This window comes from Pleurodeles waltl, chromosome 6 (assembly GCF_031143425.1).
Source record: "Pleurodeles waltl isolate 20211129_DDA chromosome 6, aPleWal1.hap1.20221129, whole genome shotgun sequence".
Classification (NCBI taxonomy): domain Eukaryota; kingdom Metazoa; phylum Chordata; class Amphibia; order Caudata; family Salamandridae; genus Pleurodeles; species Pleurodeles waltl.
The window spans coordinates 985842623-985860363 of NC_090445.1; positions in this window are offsets into that span (position 1 = coordinate 985842623).

A 17741-nucleotide genomic window follows, 5' to 3' on the forward strand; every position below is an offset into this window, starting at 1 on the left:
AAGCAACAAGACAGTTATACCTCCACAAAAAAAAACGCTAGTGCCCGGGGGGAGTTTCCTTTTCAGTGGCAGCCGCGCCGCGGGACGGAAGGGTGGCAATCCACACCGCCAGCAACTATCTGATAGCTGCCGCAACTAGAAAGGCAGCCCAAACGCGGCGGGTATCTCCAGTGGGCGTAATCTGCAGGCCTCTCCATTACACCATCACCAACTTGTTTAGATAGCCGTGCCCCCCTGCACCTCTTCTTACCGGCGTTTTCCTTATCTGGCCCAGCCGTAAAGTTTTACAGGGCCATCGTGGCCCAGCCTCGTAGGAATCCAGCCCGTAATCAGGGCTCGAGCCGCCCTGCTCCGATTTTTGCGGCGGCTCCCACATGCGTCGTTATCAATAAACTGCCGCCTCTGCCGCCACTCTCACCTCCTCTCAGAGGCGGAGGCAGAATCCCCCGGCGCGCTGGAGATTGCCAGCGGTTTCTCTCCCCAGTCTCTCCCTGTCTCCGCGTCCGATGCTGCGCGGCCGCGAACGCGGCGCCGACTGTGGCCTCAGGTTCCCAGTGTGTTTGGTGGCTTTCCAATTATTTTGGCTTTAATTGGCGGACTACTACTGCTATTTCTTCTGATTCGCGGTGGTTGTTTCTTTCCAGCAACCCAGAGCAATGGAGCCGCTCCCGCCAACTCCACTGTGCCGTGAGCGCATGGTCCGGATCTTCGGTACACCTTTGCTGGTCGAACTGGAGTTTGACTGGTTGTTGTCATTCCGGCCCCTTCTCTGGTGTGTACAATAGGTCTTCCGCTGCATATGGTGTCTCTTTGAACATCTGCCTATGGTCTGTCTTGCTGTTGCACCGACATCTCCTGTGGACCACCAACTGCTGATGTCCCCAATGAGGGTTCATACACGGTCATGCCCCTTAAGACTGAGGTTGCTCCGCGAGGCCACCTATGAGCCTTCCGTTATAAGATCTAACATGGATGAGGACGCTGCAGCAAGTATCGATGCACCAGTGAATATGGCTCACTTCTGCTCTGTGGATCCGTTTGTCCACCCAGCACTAGACTTCACTTCAGACGATGTTGACTCATTTTTGAGGTCCTTGACTGGTGACTTCGATGACATTCTTCAGGATCCTGCGTATAACACATAATTTGATGAATTTGCTTACCATTCCCGGTTCCAAATTATGCAATTATAATAGACGTTTGCTGTACTTGTCATAGTTGATATTAACATTTCTGTATGTATTTTTAGACAGATTTGTTTTAACGTATTTTAACACACAGCGATTGTTTTATTATTAGCTTCATTTATTAGCTTGTTTTTTGCCTTTGACTTTTAGTTCAGAAGCAGCTTTTTTTTTGCGTTTGTATTCCTGTACCTTCATCATACCTGTTACGGCAATGGGGAGGGTGTAGTGAATCGTAGTTTGTTTAATGGGATAGCAAGAGTTAGCTTAGCCGAAGGCTTGTAAACTCGTGCCCCCATCACCTAGTGACTTTTAACCTACTTAGCTTGCTCTGTTTTAGACCCTTTCATTATTTATTTCTTCTAAGATGGCTGCCTTGTTTATAGTTAGGCCACTTGTTATGAGTTTTATTATCAGTGTCACTGCGCCAAGGAGTCAAGATCAAGCACAAAAGACAAACAAACAGTAGGTGTTCACACTTAGGGATTTTCCCTCTCTATACTTTCGAGGGATTGTTGATATTAATTGCCGTCCCAAGCATGCCTGTTATCTATTGTTTTGGAATACACCTACGTCAGGGGACCTTGTAGATCTGTATAAATACATCACACTTTTAGACAGATAATCAGAGGGATTCCGACCAGAGGGCATCGCCACCATCGCTGATACCGATACTGCAGTCATCTTGACGCTGACCCAGTCTTCGTGTCCCTGCGGAGTCTGAGATAGAGACCTCATTCCAAGGTAACGAGGGTTGGGGGCTCCTCTCATGGACACGGTTTTGGCAGATTAGGTTTAGCAAACCAAGCTCTCCTTTAGGTAGGAGGTTAGGCCTATTCTCATTAGGGTATTAGGGCATACTCCATCATATATATATATATATATATATATATTTCTTTCATATATTGTAAAATGTTGGGGGTCTTCATAACAATGACTCTCTTCTTCACAATACTGTTGCTTGGTATATTCATTATCCTAATCATTGCAGTTCATGCAACTTAACGCAAATTGCAGTTATGTTAAATAAAAAGCTATTATAACTTTACTGCATCTGTGTCATTGCCTGTGTTTGTATGAGACATAATATAACTGTGAGGAAAGGGTAATCTCCGTTTAACCACGACAACCCTGAGATATCTTACTTTGAGTCCATGAGTAAGCGACTGCCATAAATCACCTTTTACTATTGTGTTTCTGGTGAGGTGCTGCTAGTGAGCCGGTAAGGTTGGGACAACAGTTGCGACTTGTTGTAAGAAAGACTCAGTCGCCTACAAACAAAAGTACTGTTATCCTTAAACCAGCAGTCTTGCTCAGAGCAAGAGTCCAAACTACGACAAGGTATTGTATTTTTTTAAAGTTCTATCATGACCACCACATTTAGAACCAATGTTTCGGCCATCTTGGAAAACTAAAACAATGATACTCTATGGACAACAGAATTCCATCATGGCCTCCTGGCTTTGAGGAAGTGGCCAAAGTGGGATACAGTGCACTGCAGATAAAGTAAGTGGCAAGCAGTGACCTATTTGCCCTGTCTACTTGGCTGTACTATTGTCTAAAGAAGTATTAAAATAAAAAGAGGAGAAACAAGTAATGAACAGGGTAGAAATGGGGTCTGTAGTTGGCAGTTAGTTTACACCCTGTCCAAGCTGGGAGTCTCACTCTAGCCAGGGTAATGGAGATACCCAGCTCTGCTAACCCCTGCTCACCCCCTTGGTAGCTTGGCATGAGCAGTCAGGCTTATCTCAGTAGCAATGCATAAAGCATTTGCAATTAACACACAGTTAATATATAGTCAATATTTATCTGTGTAAAACCATACCAAAATGTGAAATATCCATCATACAGTAATAAAGATATACATTTTGCAGGAATTACTAAAAAAATACAGTTCCTTGAAGTCAACATCTTGGTCTGGGGCTATCTTGGCTTCATGAACAACAAATCCAACAGTTCATGACGACCGTTCAACCCTACATTGTCGGGAATTGGAAATGTAGGGCGTCTTGATCCTCACAATGAGATCCAGAGTGCAGCATCACTGCCGTCAACAGCTGTCAGCATCTGTTGGTGTCATTGGTTATGCAGGTCGGTGCAGGGGTCGTTTGCCCTTGAAGTCACACGCGTTGCAAATTGAACTCCAGACTGATGATGAAGTCAGGAGCGCTGGCGTTGATGGTGTCAGGGCTGCGGTGCGAAGTGGGACGATGCGATGTGCGGTGCCCACAGGTCACGTCTCAGTGACGGCATCCTGTGGTGTTGGTGAAAGTGGGGAAGTGCAATGTGCGGTTTCTCCAGGTCGCGATGAAGGCAGCGGCGTCATCGTTGCTGAAGCGCTGTCGTCGGTAGGCAGGGTGGTCTTCTTGCAGCACCCACAGGGGCTCCTGCTGATTATGCTGGAGTTGATGGTGCTGTTGTCGGTGTACCAGGGCTGTGGTACATGACAGGATGGTGCTTTGTTTACCTCATGAGCAGTGTCCTCATGCCACGGTGCAGGATGTGGTGTTGGTGTCAGTGTACAGCATCGTCGCCAGGGATACCAAGGCTGCTGTGTGAGCAAGGTGATGCAGAGTGAGGGGCCTACAGGTCACGGTGCAAGCAGCGCTTCGGTGACAGCACCAGGTGGCAGCGTCAATGAGACCAGGGTTGCGGTGCAAAGAGGGGCATGGGTCCATGCGTCATCATCAGGTCACAGTGCATGCAGATGCACCATTCCCGGCGCTGTGGTAGTTTTTCTTCTGTTGCAGCACAAAGCACACAGTTCCCAGTGCTATAGGCAGATGAACCTGATTTCTTTAATATCCCAGAAACTTCCAACAGGAGGCAAGCTCTACTTCAAGCCCTTGGAGAAAATTCACAAATAGGATCCACACCAAAGTCCAGTCTTTGTCCTCTTTAAGGCAGAAGCAGCAACTGCAAGCCAACCCAGCAAAGGACACACAGCGAAGCAGCAGTACTCCTCCTCCACCTCTTCCACTCTTCTCCTTGTTAGAGGTTCCTCTTCATCCAGAAGTGTTCTAAAAATCTGGGGTTTTGGGTCCACCACTTATATTCATTTATGCCTTTGAAGTAGGCAAACTTGAAAAGAAAGTCTCTGTTGTTCAGAAGATCCTACCTTGCCCAAGCCTGGCCCCAGACACACTCCAGGGGGTTGGAGGCTACATTGTGTGAGGGCAGGCACAGCCTTTCCAGGTGCAGTTGTCAGCTGCTCACTCCCCACGCTAGCCCAGCAAGACTCATAGTCAGGACACATCGTAGGTCCCTTTGTGTCACAGTCTAGAGGGAATTCACAAACAACCCAACTGTCAGTCTGACTCAGACATGGATTCCACAGGCAGACAGAGGCACAGAGTAGTTAAGTATGAAAATGCCCACTTTCTAAAAGTGGCATTTTCAAACAGGCAATCAAAAACACAACTCCATCAAAACATTTATTTTTAAATTGTGAGTTCAGAGACCCCAAACTTGAAATTTCTATCTGCTCCCAAAGAGAAACTGCACTTAAAAGATATTTAAAGACAGTTTCCATATTAACCTATGGGAGAGATCGGCCTTGCGGTAGCAAAAAACTAATTTGGCTGTATTTCACTATCAGGACATGTGATACATGGCCTACCTTTTAAATACACTGAACCCTGCCCATGGGGCTATCTAGGGCCTACCTTAGAGGTGCCTTATATGTACAAAAAGAAAAGGGTTGAGCCTGACAAGTGGGTGCACCTGCCAGGTCGACATAGCAGTTCAAAACTACCCACACAGACATTGCAGTGGCAGGTCTGATACATGTCTACAGGTCTACTCATGTGGGTGGCACAATCAGTGCTGCAGACCCATAAGTAGCATTTGATTTACAGGCCCTGGGCACCTCTAGTGTGCTTTACTAGGGATGTATTAGTGAATCCAGTATACTAATCATGTATAAACCATTCACTAATACAATTTAGTCAGAGATCACTTGCACTTTACCACTGGTTAGCAGTGGTGAAGTGAGCAGAGACAATAAATCAGCAAAACAGATCTGAAAAAATAGGAGGAAGAAGGCAAAAGGTTTGGGATAACACTGCAAAAAGGGCCATTTCCAACTGAAAGGGAACTTTAATAGGAGAGCAACTAATAGACAGGGCAACCAGCCCTGACACAGAAGCATACTAATTTTCAGGGGGGTGTACAGACACTATGAGAAAATGCTGTTATTCTGAAGCAAGAGACCGAATGACTCATGTGGACTGAAACATTGTCCATGCAGTACATTGTCATGAATGGAAGCAAAGTGTAAACAACACTCAAACAGACTAGTGGCAGAACAGAGCTGACCCAAAGGCCCTCTGTGTACGTACATGGATGTATATTTACATACATGGATGGAAATATTATTTACTGATTTTCTTTGTTAGAGTATCCTAGCAAACAGCTAAAAAGAGATTCTAGCAAGAATCATTACACTGCAAATATTCTGCCCCTAGGGTTTTTCAGAGTCAGTAACAAATACCAAAATGCTCCCCTACAAAGGCAATCTGTGACATTTTATTTAACACATTTCCTATATCTGTAGGCTTTAATACAGAGAAATAACCACCCATCTTTAAATATCTATTGACTTTAACAAATGCTTTTTACAATATATATGTCTGACCTACTGTGTTTCTCATTACGCTCATAACATTTAATTCCAAATAGATCAGCCCTATGGCATCAGAAATATTTTTCCTAGCGAACCAATCTGACCTCTAGCTGTTATAATTGGCTTCTCACCATAACCAACTCAGACCTACTAAGTTGGTTACTAGCCTTTCAACAAGTTAATCATCCAGTATGTCATAATAAAATTACAAATATGTACACAATGCAGATGTCAGAACGAAATAAAAATACCTACAAATAGAGCCTAATAACGATGACCATGGTGCTAATAGTCTAGCCCCATGGTTGGTTTTGAGTGAGTCACCAACACCAAAATACTTGCCTAGTACGATAATCTGTGAAATACCTTGAAGCAAAATACCTGCCTACAGGTATTTTGTTAAACACAACATAATAACAATCCACCCTTAACCCCTTGGCTGGCCTGGATGTAACGGTTCCATCCTGGGCATCACCGCTCGGGTGCCCAGGACGTGACCTTTACGTCCAGATAGGGACCCACGGGGAAGCGCTAGCACCCTCCTCCTCTGGGCAGAGAAGAATGGGGAATTGCTTCCCCTTCCACTCCGCCCCCCTGATACCCCTGTGGTGTCGGATGACGTCAGCGTGCAATTGCACTCTGACCTCATCAGAGGCCTGCCCCTGAGATTCCAGCGCAGATCGGAGGAGAAATGCAAAAGCATTTCTCTTCCGATCATGTGGAGGGGACGTGAGAGGCATGAAAGGAGAGGAAAGGCCTTTCCTCTCCTTTCATGTCTCTCTCTGCGTTTCTGCTGCCCGATCGCAATGCGATTGGGCAGCAGATATGCCCACTTGACACAAGGGATTTTTTTGGGGGGGAATTGAATGAGGGGAGCGGCCCCTTGAACAAGGGCCGCTCCCCAGGGGGACAATTTATTTTTAGGCCATTTCTCCCCCCGGGGTAGATAAGCTTATTATAATGAGGCCGATCTTCCCCCAGGGGGGCAGAAACTGCTAGACACCAGGGATATATAATTTTTTGTTTCTTTTGTTTTATGTATGTGGGGAGTGACCTCTTAGGCAAGGGTTGCTCCCTTTGGGGCAAATTTACTTTTTATGCCATTTCTGCCCCCGTGGGGGCAGATTGGCCTATTTTTATTAGGCCGGTCTTCCCCCAAGGTAGGCAGAAACGACTAGGCACCAGAGATTCTTGCACCAATTTCTCGCAAGTGGTGCAACCCCTTAGGCAAAGGTCGCTCCCCTGGGGGGGGAAATTTATTTTAGGCCATTTCTGCTGCCCTTGGGGGCAGATTGGCCTATTTCTATTAGGCTGATCTGCCCCTGGGGGCAGAAACCACTTAGGGACCTGGGATTAGTGGGTGTGTATGTGTGTGTTTTGTTTGGGGGGGCAGCTTCTTGGGCAAGGGTCGCTCCTCATGGGAGGCACATTACTGTTGGCCATATCGGCCTAATTTTGAAAGGCCCATCTGCTCCCAAGAGGTGCAGGAAGCCCACCAAAGACCAGGGAAGATTTTTTTCCAAAATAAGAGGGTGGGGGGTATGGCCATACCCCCACCCCTACTAAATGGGGCCAAAGGGGCAATTACCCCCCGATCCACACCCGGGGGGGGGGCAGAAAGTCTACTAGATGCCAGGGAATTTAAAAGAAAATAGTGCAGTGGTGTCTACCAACCAGTATGGGCCTCCGTATGCCTCCACCCCAAATGAAGGGGGTAACAGTCTTTCAGCTCTCCCCCACAGACTGAAACATCTTATCCCATGGCAAGCAAGAGGACTTTAATTATTTTGGGTTTTGGTTTTACATTTGAGCCATGAGAGCTTGGCTAACTCTCAAAATCGTCCCACTTGGAATGGTGTAGGCTGCACACTTTAGACTTCGGGACGATGCCATGTAAAAAAATCCACAAGACCTAGACACATCTGAAAACTAAACATCTGGGTGATTCCAGGGTGGTGTGCTTCACATGCACCCTGCACCATTTTCTTACCCACAATGCCCTGCAAACCTCCAACTTTGCTGGTAATCACACATTTTCACAAATTTTTGTGATGGAACCTTCTGGAATCTGGAGGAATCCACAAAATTCCTACCATCAAGCATTGTCTCATCTATACAGATAAATATTTTGCTGCACTTGTCAGCCTAAAAATGTTTTTTCCCAAACTGCCCTTGTGGACCGGTTTGGTTCCCCTTCCATTTCAACATGTTTTTGGCTCTTCCCTGTCACAGACACTTGGCCCACCCAAATAAGTGAGGTATAATTTTTACCGGGAGACTGAGGGGAATGTTGGGAGGTAGGAAATTTGTCCTGGTGCAGAGACCCCACGCAGAAATGTGGGAAACATTTGATTTTTTAGCTAAATTTGAGGTTTGATGAGGATTCTGGGTAAGAAAACATTGGGGGATCCACACAAGTCACACCTCCCTGGACTCCCTCGGGTGTCTAGTTTTCAGAAATGTCTGGGTTTGGTAGGTTTCCCTAGATGGCTGCTGAGCCCAGGACCAAAAACACAGGTGCCCCCGCAAAAACAGGTAGTTTTGTATTTGATAATTTTGAAGTGTCCATATAGTGTTTTGGGGCATTTCCTGTTGCAGGCACTAGGCCTACCCACACAAGTGAGATACCATTTTTATACGGGAGACTTGAAGGAATGCAGGGTGGAAATTTGTGGCTCCTCTCATATTCCAGAACTTTCTGTCACCGAAATGTGAGGAAAAGTGTTTTTTTTGGCCAAATTTTGAGGTTTGCAAAGGATTCTGGGTTACAGAACCTGGTAAAAGCCCCACAAGTCACCCCATCTTGGATTTCCCTACATGTCTAGTTTTCAAAAATGCACAGATTTGGTAGGCTTCCCTAGGTGCCCTCTGAGCTAGAGGCCAAAATCCACAGCTATGCACTTTGCAAACAACAGGTTTGTGTTCTTTCGGAGAATGTGATGTGTCCATGTTGTGTTTTGGGGCATTTCCTCTTGCGGGCGCTAGGCCTACCCTAACAAGTGAGGTACAATTTTTATTGGGAGACTTGGGGGAACGCTGGGTGGAAGGAAATTTGTGGCTCCTCTCATATTCCAGAACTTTCTGTCACCGAAATGTGAGGAAAAAGTGATTTTTTAGCCAAATTTTGATGTTTGCAAAGGTCTCTGGGTAACAGAACCTGGTGAGAGCCCCATAAGTCACCCCGTCTTAGATTCCCCTCGGTGTCTAGTTTTAGAAAATGCACAGGTTTGGTAGGTTTCCTTAGGTGTCGGCTGAGCTAGAGGCCAAAATCCACAGCTGGGCACTGTTCAAAAAACACGTCAGATTTTAATGTAAAAATGTGATGTGTCCGAGTTTCGTTTACTGTTGTGAGCTTTAGGCCTACCCACACAAGTGAGGTACCATTTTTATCGGGAGACTTGGGGGAACACAGAGTAGCAAAACAAGTGGTATTGCCCCTTGTCTCTCTCTACATTTTTTCCTTACAAATGTAAGACAGTGTGTAAAAAAGACATCTATTTGAGAAATGCCCTGTAATTCACATGCTAGTATGGGCACCCTGGAATTCAGAGATGTGAAAATAACCACTGCTTCTCAACACCTTATCTTGTGTCCATTTTGCAAATACAAATGTTTTCTTGATACCTTTTTTTCACTCTTTATATTTCAGCAAATGAATTGCTGTATCCCTGGTATAGAATGAAATCCCATTGCAAGGTGCAGCTCATTTATTGGCTCTGGGTACCTAGGGGTCTTGATGAACCTACAAGCCCTATATATCCCCACAACCAGAGGAATCTAGCAAACATAACGGTATATTGCTTTAAAATATCTGACATTGCAGGAAAAAGTTACAGAGTAAAATGTTGAGAAAAATTGCTGTATTTTTCTCCTCGATTTCAATATTTTTTTATTTCAGCTGTTATTTTCTGTTGGAAAACCTTTTAGGATCTACACAAATTACCCCTTGCTGAATTCAGAGTTTTATCTACTTTTAATACATGTTTAGCTTTCTGGGATCCAGCATTGGTTTCATACCCGTTTCTGTCACTAACTGGAAGGAGGCTGAAAGCACAAAGAATATTACAAATGGGCTATGTCCCAGTAAAATGCCAAATGTTTGTTGACAAATGGGGTTTTCTGATTCAAGTCTGCCTGTTCCTGAAAGCTGGGGAGCTGGTGCTTTTAGCACCACAAACCCTTTGTTGATACCATTTTCAGGGGAAAAAACACAAGCCTTCTTCTGCAGCCCTTTTGTCCCATTTTTTTAAAAAAAACGAAATTGTTGTATTTTGGCTAATTTCTTGGTCTCCTTCAGGGGAACCCACAAACTTTGGTACCGCCAGAATCTCTAGATGTTTGAAAAAAAGGACGCAAATTCGGAGTGGGTAGCTTATGTGGACAAAAAGTTGCGAACTGCCCCAAATAGCCAAAAAAGGCCTGGCACCTGAGGGGTTAAAAGCCTATTGCCTTTTACACATGCTTTTCGCATTAAGTAGGTGATGCCTAATTGGTTTGTCATAACCTTTCCTTATGAAAAAAATGACACCTAATGAACCTGACATATCTTATCGCAGTGTGTGGATTCAGCCACTAGCCTTTACCAGTGACCTGACTTTGTATAGAACACAGGCCTACTGAAGTGTGCAAAAACTGGCAACTGTTATGCATACAGTTGTAAACTTGCAAATATGTAGAACATTACAGTTAGCAAAACAAAATACAACCCCTCTCAGTAGGCCTAACAAGAATCATCACTTGGAAATTCAGCTCCCAGCGATTGTCAGAGTGGGTGACTGACATAAAAAAACCTTGTCGACTGTGGTAATCTCTGAGAGTACATGTAACCAATCACATTTTTACATATCTATGGCCTGAAACATAATGTGAAAACAACCCACTGCTAAGGCCTGTTGGATTTACATAACACTTTTCACAATAAATAGGCCAGGCCCACTGTCTTTGTGATATATTTTCATAAACAGGCCTGACCTATGGCATCTTGCATGATATTTCCATTCACACAAATCAAGTCTATAGCTGTTATCATTTTCTGGTCACCATAACCAACTCAGGTCTACTGTATTGAGTGTACGCTTTGCCACAAGGAAGCCATCAGGCATACAGTCATAAAATTGCAAATGCATAAAAAATTACATTTGACTCAGTAAAATACTATCTCTTCTATCAGGGATTAACAAGGATGCTCTTAGTGGTTTGTCAGAAGGGGAGCCAACTCCAAAACCCTTTCCTACTAGTGTTGTCTGTGAGAGTCCATGTAATACAAAATGTATCTGTAGGCATCACCTCTGAGTAATTAAAATCCACCCTAAATGCCGACTTACCTTAACATATGGTATTTACAATCAGTATGCAAGCACTGCTGCCTTTATTGTAAATGTTCATTATAAACACCCAGGCCCCTAGCCTTTATCACTATCACTCCAGCAACACTAACTCAAGCCTACTGCACTGAGAGTATGTTTCTACAAGGCAACCATCCTGCATACAGTCATAAAACTACAAATGCAACCTAGGTCTCCAAAGAAGGCCTAACAAGGATTATTGTTGTGCATATCAATTATCCCCATGGCTTGTCCGGAAGAATCATCAACACCTATCTCCTTGCCTACTATGCTAATCTGTTAAATTCCAATTAACAAAATAATTTATAGCCTACAGGCTTTAGCACAGTATAATGAATATCCATCCTTAAAAACCTGTCGTTATTAACACATGCTTATCACAATACATATATGAGTCCTACTGGCTTTTACCCTTTACCATTAGCTTTACACCTTGCTCGACACTGGCCTAGACAAGTGTGCATAAATTAGAAACCATCATGCATACAGGTATGGAATTACATATATGTAGAAAAATACAGCTCGCAAAACAATATACAACCACACTTAATGGGGTCTAACACGAATCGCCACAGTGAAAACCTACACTGTTTGCGTGAGAGGGAAGGCTGTGACAAAACCCCTTGTCTACTACGGAAATCTGTGAGATTACATGAAAAAATGCCTATCAGTAGGCTTTATTATAGAGTAAGATATCAACCCTTAAATGCCTATTCACTTTCAGCCGTGTTTTCTCAATAAATATGTCAGGTCTATTGTTCTTATCATAACATATCTGACCCAGCAAATCAGGCCAGTAGCCATTATCTTGGCAGGCCACAAATTACAACCTCAGTTCAGCTATATTGAGTATAAGCTTTTCTGCAAGCCACAAGGTGCCAAAGAAGCAATCTTTTTAGTGAAAGCACAGAAATCCGGCTCAATCAACTCCTAGTGTCAGAAAAAACTACTTGAGGACGAAGCCTATGTCCACTATCAGTAGCAGTATGAAAGTTCTTTTTTTAATTGATCAAATAAATTCAGGCAATAGGTGCACTGGCTTGACTGGCTAAAGGTCCATGAAGATTAGTGTAGCTCTGTGCATCTCATACCTCTCTCAAACACAATTCTGCACTTTGAAACCTAAAGTTAATGATGGAAGGTGAGGGTGCAGGGACAGCAATATATTCCTCTCATCTGCACTGCTGCCAGAGAAAAAACAAACACCAAATATTATCTAGTAATCTAAGACACATTAAGAGCATTACAGTGTCATGGGTATGACCCTGAAAGTTCAAGTTAAGGCTGGATAAATAGACAAAATTATCACAGATCTGTGGGGAGCAAACACTTTTTTTGTGGAAGCTCACAATCTCTGCTATATCAAACATGTACTCCTTGCTCCCAAAATGTGGGCAGAGTCAATGCCTCTCTCCTGGTGCTTGTCACATACTTTTCTTGGGACAGCTGCGCTGGTATGCAGAACATAAAAAGCCCCCTTTGCTGAACAGACTGTCTGCAGAGTCCATTTGTCAGTGATATTTTTTGTTTTCAAAAGAGCACTTTTATTGGAATTTAAAAAAAACGTTTGTTGCAATCCATTGTCATATAGACATGAGAACAGTGCAGAGAAAATCTCTAATCTCCAAGGTAGTAGCTAACGATTTCCTAATGTCCACCAATTTGAAAATTAAGTATGACACACAATTGAAAGTGCCAGAAAACAACATATATATGTTGCATTGGTAAGTGAAGATTTACGAGCATAGTGAATAAACACAGATTAATTTATTCATTCTGTAATATCACTAAATACGTGCTAAAACAGATAGACTCTTATAGACTCTCCTATTTGTTTGCCACCTGTCATACTCCAGAAAATCTGAATTTAGGAACGCCCTGATTGTACCGTAAGTTTTTCTCAGAAAGTTATAATTCTAGTGCTGCATCCTCATTCCAGGTCGACATTGTTAAATTTTGTGATGCCACTTGGTGCAACGCTCATCCAAGTCTCTGCTTTCTTTCACGGAGTAACAGATGCCGTAAGTCTTTTATGGGTGGGTATGTTGCCTGGATGGTGCAGTTTATAGCCCTCTCCCTCGCACCCCATTGATTGATAAACCCCTCATGTCTGTTCTTCTCCAATTTATGAACAATATCTCGTACTTCTGTAGGAGTGTATTTGATAGGTAGAAATTAATGCTTCCTTCAGATGAAAAATTAGCACTTTTATTTTACTGTCAAAAAGTATTTCTATATACATAATGCTGTGTGCTTTTCCAGAAAAAAAAAATAGAAATAGAAGCTTTCTTCGATGATCTTCCTTGCAGATAAAATGCAAATGCAATAATGTGCTTCCTCATGAGGAAGCTGTGCCTATGATTTTCTTATTCCTGAAACAAAGTGTAGAATTTTAGCATAAAGCTCTTGCAATTAGACACTCGTTTATTTAAATATGTTATTTTATTTGTGTTATGAAATGCACAGTCATCTCCTCTTGTTTTGTATTAATATTTTGTTTATTAATATATAGCAAAGTAGGTATTTCTTATTTCATAAATCACATGTATTTGAAATTTTAATTGGTGTTTTTAGACGTATCTTTATTAATCCAGCCCTATCATGCTACTTCACACCACATTGAGTGTGTGGCTTTTCTGTCTGAACCCCTCTAAAACATGCTGTATTTTGACTTCTCTTGAACGCTTTAGAGAGAAGATCTTATACTTCTTGTTTTCTCACTTTATGCTCAGACTTTCCCTGCCTTTGAAAATAAGCAGACTCTGTTCTACTCTGCTTATTCACGTTGGGCCAGATGTAGCAAACGTTTAGCGAGTCGCAAACGGCAAAATTTGCCGTTTGCGACTCGCTAAACGCGTTTCCCAATGCAGAAATGCAAATTGCGAGTCGTTACCGACTCGCAATATGCATTTCCGACTCGCAAATGGGAAGGGGTGTTCCCTTCCTATTTGCGAGTCGCATTGGGATGCAATACCATTTGCGACCGCGTACGCGGTCGCAAATGGCATCGCAGTTACCATCCACTTCAAGTGGATGGTAACCCACTCGCAAATTGGAAGGGGTCCCCATGGGACCCCTTCCAGTTTGTGACTGGACCCAAAAATAGTTTTTCAGGGCAGGGAGTGGTCCAAGGGACCACTCCCTGCCCTGAAAAATACCGAAACAAAAGGTTTCGTTTTTTTTTTAAGTGCAGCTCGTTTTCCTGTTAGGAAAACGGGCTACACTTAATTAATGGGGTCATTGCGACCCCATTGCGAGTCGCAGTCGGTGTCTGAGACACCGTACTGCATAGCAAATTGCGACTTGCAATTTGCGAGTCAAATGGACTCGCAAATTGCAAGTCGCAATTTTGCATTTTGCATTTTGCTACATCTGGCCCGTTATCCTTAAAGCTTTTGCACTTGCTTACTGAGCAGATTCTGCACGAGAATGCCTTTTGATTTGCGCTACACTTTTTTCTGGCTTTCTATTTAAGTAGACTCTATGTCAGCCCTCTGGTTGAACTACATTTTGTCTCTTTGAACGTACACCTTCTCTGGAGCCTCTTGCATTATTTGAGTTTGATTTATGATGCTGATTCCCCAAGATCTGCCTAACTGATTACTTGTTTGCCTTCTGTAATGATTTTACTTTTGAAATTAATCTTTAAGGTCTTGACTTTGAAGTCTTGTCTTGTGAACGTTTTATTATGAAGACACAGACAGCCCCAATCCTGCCTTTCAACCAACTAATTATTAATTGAAGCATCAAATCTTCTTTACTTACCATTTTGTGGTGTGTGTGTGTATGTGCGTGTGTATGTGGATGTCCATTTGTCTGTCTTCATCCATGTAAGGTCTGTGAATGAGGATGGAGTTCTGGGACTTCACAGTATTATGTGATTTAAAGTATAGCATCCTATTCATAAATGCTGTTAGCTTCCTACACTATCTCCATTGTGCAATGAAGCAACTCAGGAGTGTAAATCAGAGTTTATACTCAATTATCTTTCATTGTTTGTCCTTTCTATAGAAGTTGTTAGAAAGAGTCAGTAAGCACTCACCCACTCACGATCTTACTAAATGCTACAATACAGCAACTTGCCAAGTGCTTTGTTTACCACAGTTACAACTGATTTGTGCCAATATTGATGTGGTCTGTTAATGGGTGACTGTAGAACCATGACAGAAGCTTGTGATCTAATGCTTGCTTGCTGAACAGATTCTACACTAGTCTGTCTCTTGATTTATGCTAGACTTTTTTCTTACTTTTCATTTAAGTGCACTCTATGTCAGCCCTCTGATTGAACAACATTTTGTTTCTTTGGAGGTACACCTTCTATTGATCCTCTTGCATTATTTGAGTTTGTTGTTTGTAATAATTTTACTTTTGAAATAAATCTTTAAGGTTTTGACTTTGAAGTCTTGTCTTGTGAATGTTTTATTATGAAGACACAGACAGCCCCAATCCTGCCTTTCAACCAACTACTTCTTAATTGAAGCATCAAAACCTTTTTACCTACCATTTTGTTGCATGTGTGTGTGTGTGTATATGTGGATGTCCATCTGTCTGTCTGTTCATCCATGTAAGGTCTATGAGTGAGGAGAGAGTTCTGCGACGTCAAAGTATTATGTGATTGTCAACACCAGGGCAGTGCGCACTCTATTGGGGACTATAATGCAAAAACCCAGCACTCTCAAAACAACGTAATTTATGCATTGTGCTGATATGTTGTTATTTAACCTTTTGCATTGCAGAGTTTAATCCTGAAGACTTATTTTTAATGTGTTTACAAATACTGTTCATTTGCAATGTATTGCTGCAGGCTTTCAGAGTGTGTTATGGTGTGGTCCCTTTCCAGGGCCTTCCAGAGACTTTCCCTGCAGCATCCCTGGGTGTTGTTGTGGGCTGGGCCAAGACTCTATAAAAGGGAGCCAGCCCAGCTCCGAGTGCTCACTATTCAGAGGTCCCGGTGCAGAGCAGCAGCTACTTCCTGAGTTCCTTTCCCGGTGGCCTATTTGATCTTCCAGGCCTCTGCCCTTCATTCTTCATTGGTGATCCTTTTTCTGGGCGGTAAGACGGTGGTTGGGCTGACCTCCCGACGCCGTTATCGAGAACTTTCATATTCTTGCCCTAATTCTTTAATGATTAACAGATTACTTTGCGCGCTTCCATTTCTTGACATTTGTATGGTGGCTTGCGAATCGGCAAGACGCGCGATTCATTTCATGATGATTGGAACTGTTATTCATTGCGTGCTATCATTTCTTGACATTTGCATGGTGGCTTGCGAATCGGCAAGACATGCGATTCGTTTCATGCTGATTTGATCTTGTTATTCATTGCACTCTACCATTTCTTGACATTTGTATGGTGGCTTGCGAATCAGCAAGACGCGCGATTCGTTTCATGATGATTTGACTTTGTTATTCATTGCGCGCTACCATTTCTTGATATTTGCATGGTGGCTTACGAATCGACAAAAGACGCACTATTCGTTTCATGGTGCTTTAATCTTGTTATTCATTGCACGCTGTTATTTTTTGGTATTTACATCGTGGCTTACGAATCGGCAAGACGCGCAATTCGTTTAATGGTGATTTAACCTTGATGTTCATTGCGTGCTACCATTTCTTGACATTTTACATGGTGGCACTCGAATCGGCAAGACGCACGATTCTCTCTTCGAGCTTAATTCATGTTGTTCATTGTATGCCATTTATTCTAAGACATTTATTAGGTAATATTCGAGTTGACAAGTTGTGTGATTTGTTTCCTGAATCCTTATTGTGTTATTCATGGTGCACAATCATTTTATGGTGTTTACTATATATATGAAAATCTGCAATATGCGCAATTCGTGTTGAAACATTTCAAGAGAACACAGAAGACCAGAGTTTGTAGATGCAATATTGCATGGTCCTAGTATGCATTCTCAAAAAAAGATTCATATGACTGGTTTAGAACTTATTCAGAATGTTTTCCTGATTCTCATGTAAAGGAAAGTACTTGAATTTGAAAGTTTCATTTAATCCATCTTGATTCCCTTACAGGTATCCGGCCATTTTGAAACTTAGTCATTTTAAGCCTAATTCTTCGGTTGTTCATGTTTTCAGAATGACTAGTCTTAGAGTCATAGTCTAGTATTGATTTCATGAGATGTAATTTTCATATTGTGTGTTTTAACCTTTTTCTTACTACAGGTCTCCTTCCCAGCTGTTCCCTTCCTAATCCCCTCTTCCCCTCTTAAACTCTCTTAGCCTCTGTGATTTATCTATCAGAGTCTTGGAGCTGTTCAGTGGTGGACGTGTTGGGAAGATGCGCAGACCCCGAGGATCTGGTGACTCTGACAGTGATTTATAGTATAGCATCCTACTCATAAATACTGTTAGCTTCCTACGCTATCTCCATTGTGTAATAAAGCAACTCAGGAGTGTAAATTGGAGTTTAGACTCAATGATCTTTCATTATTTGTCCGTTCTATAGAAGTTGATAGAAAGAATCAGTAAGCACTCACCCACTCACACTCTTACAAATCTCTTGCCAAGTGCTTTGTTTACCACAGTTACAAATGATTTGTGCCAGTATGGATGTGGTCTGTCTTTGGGC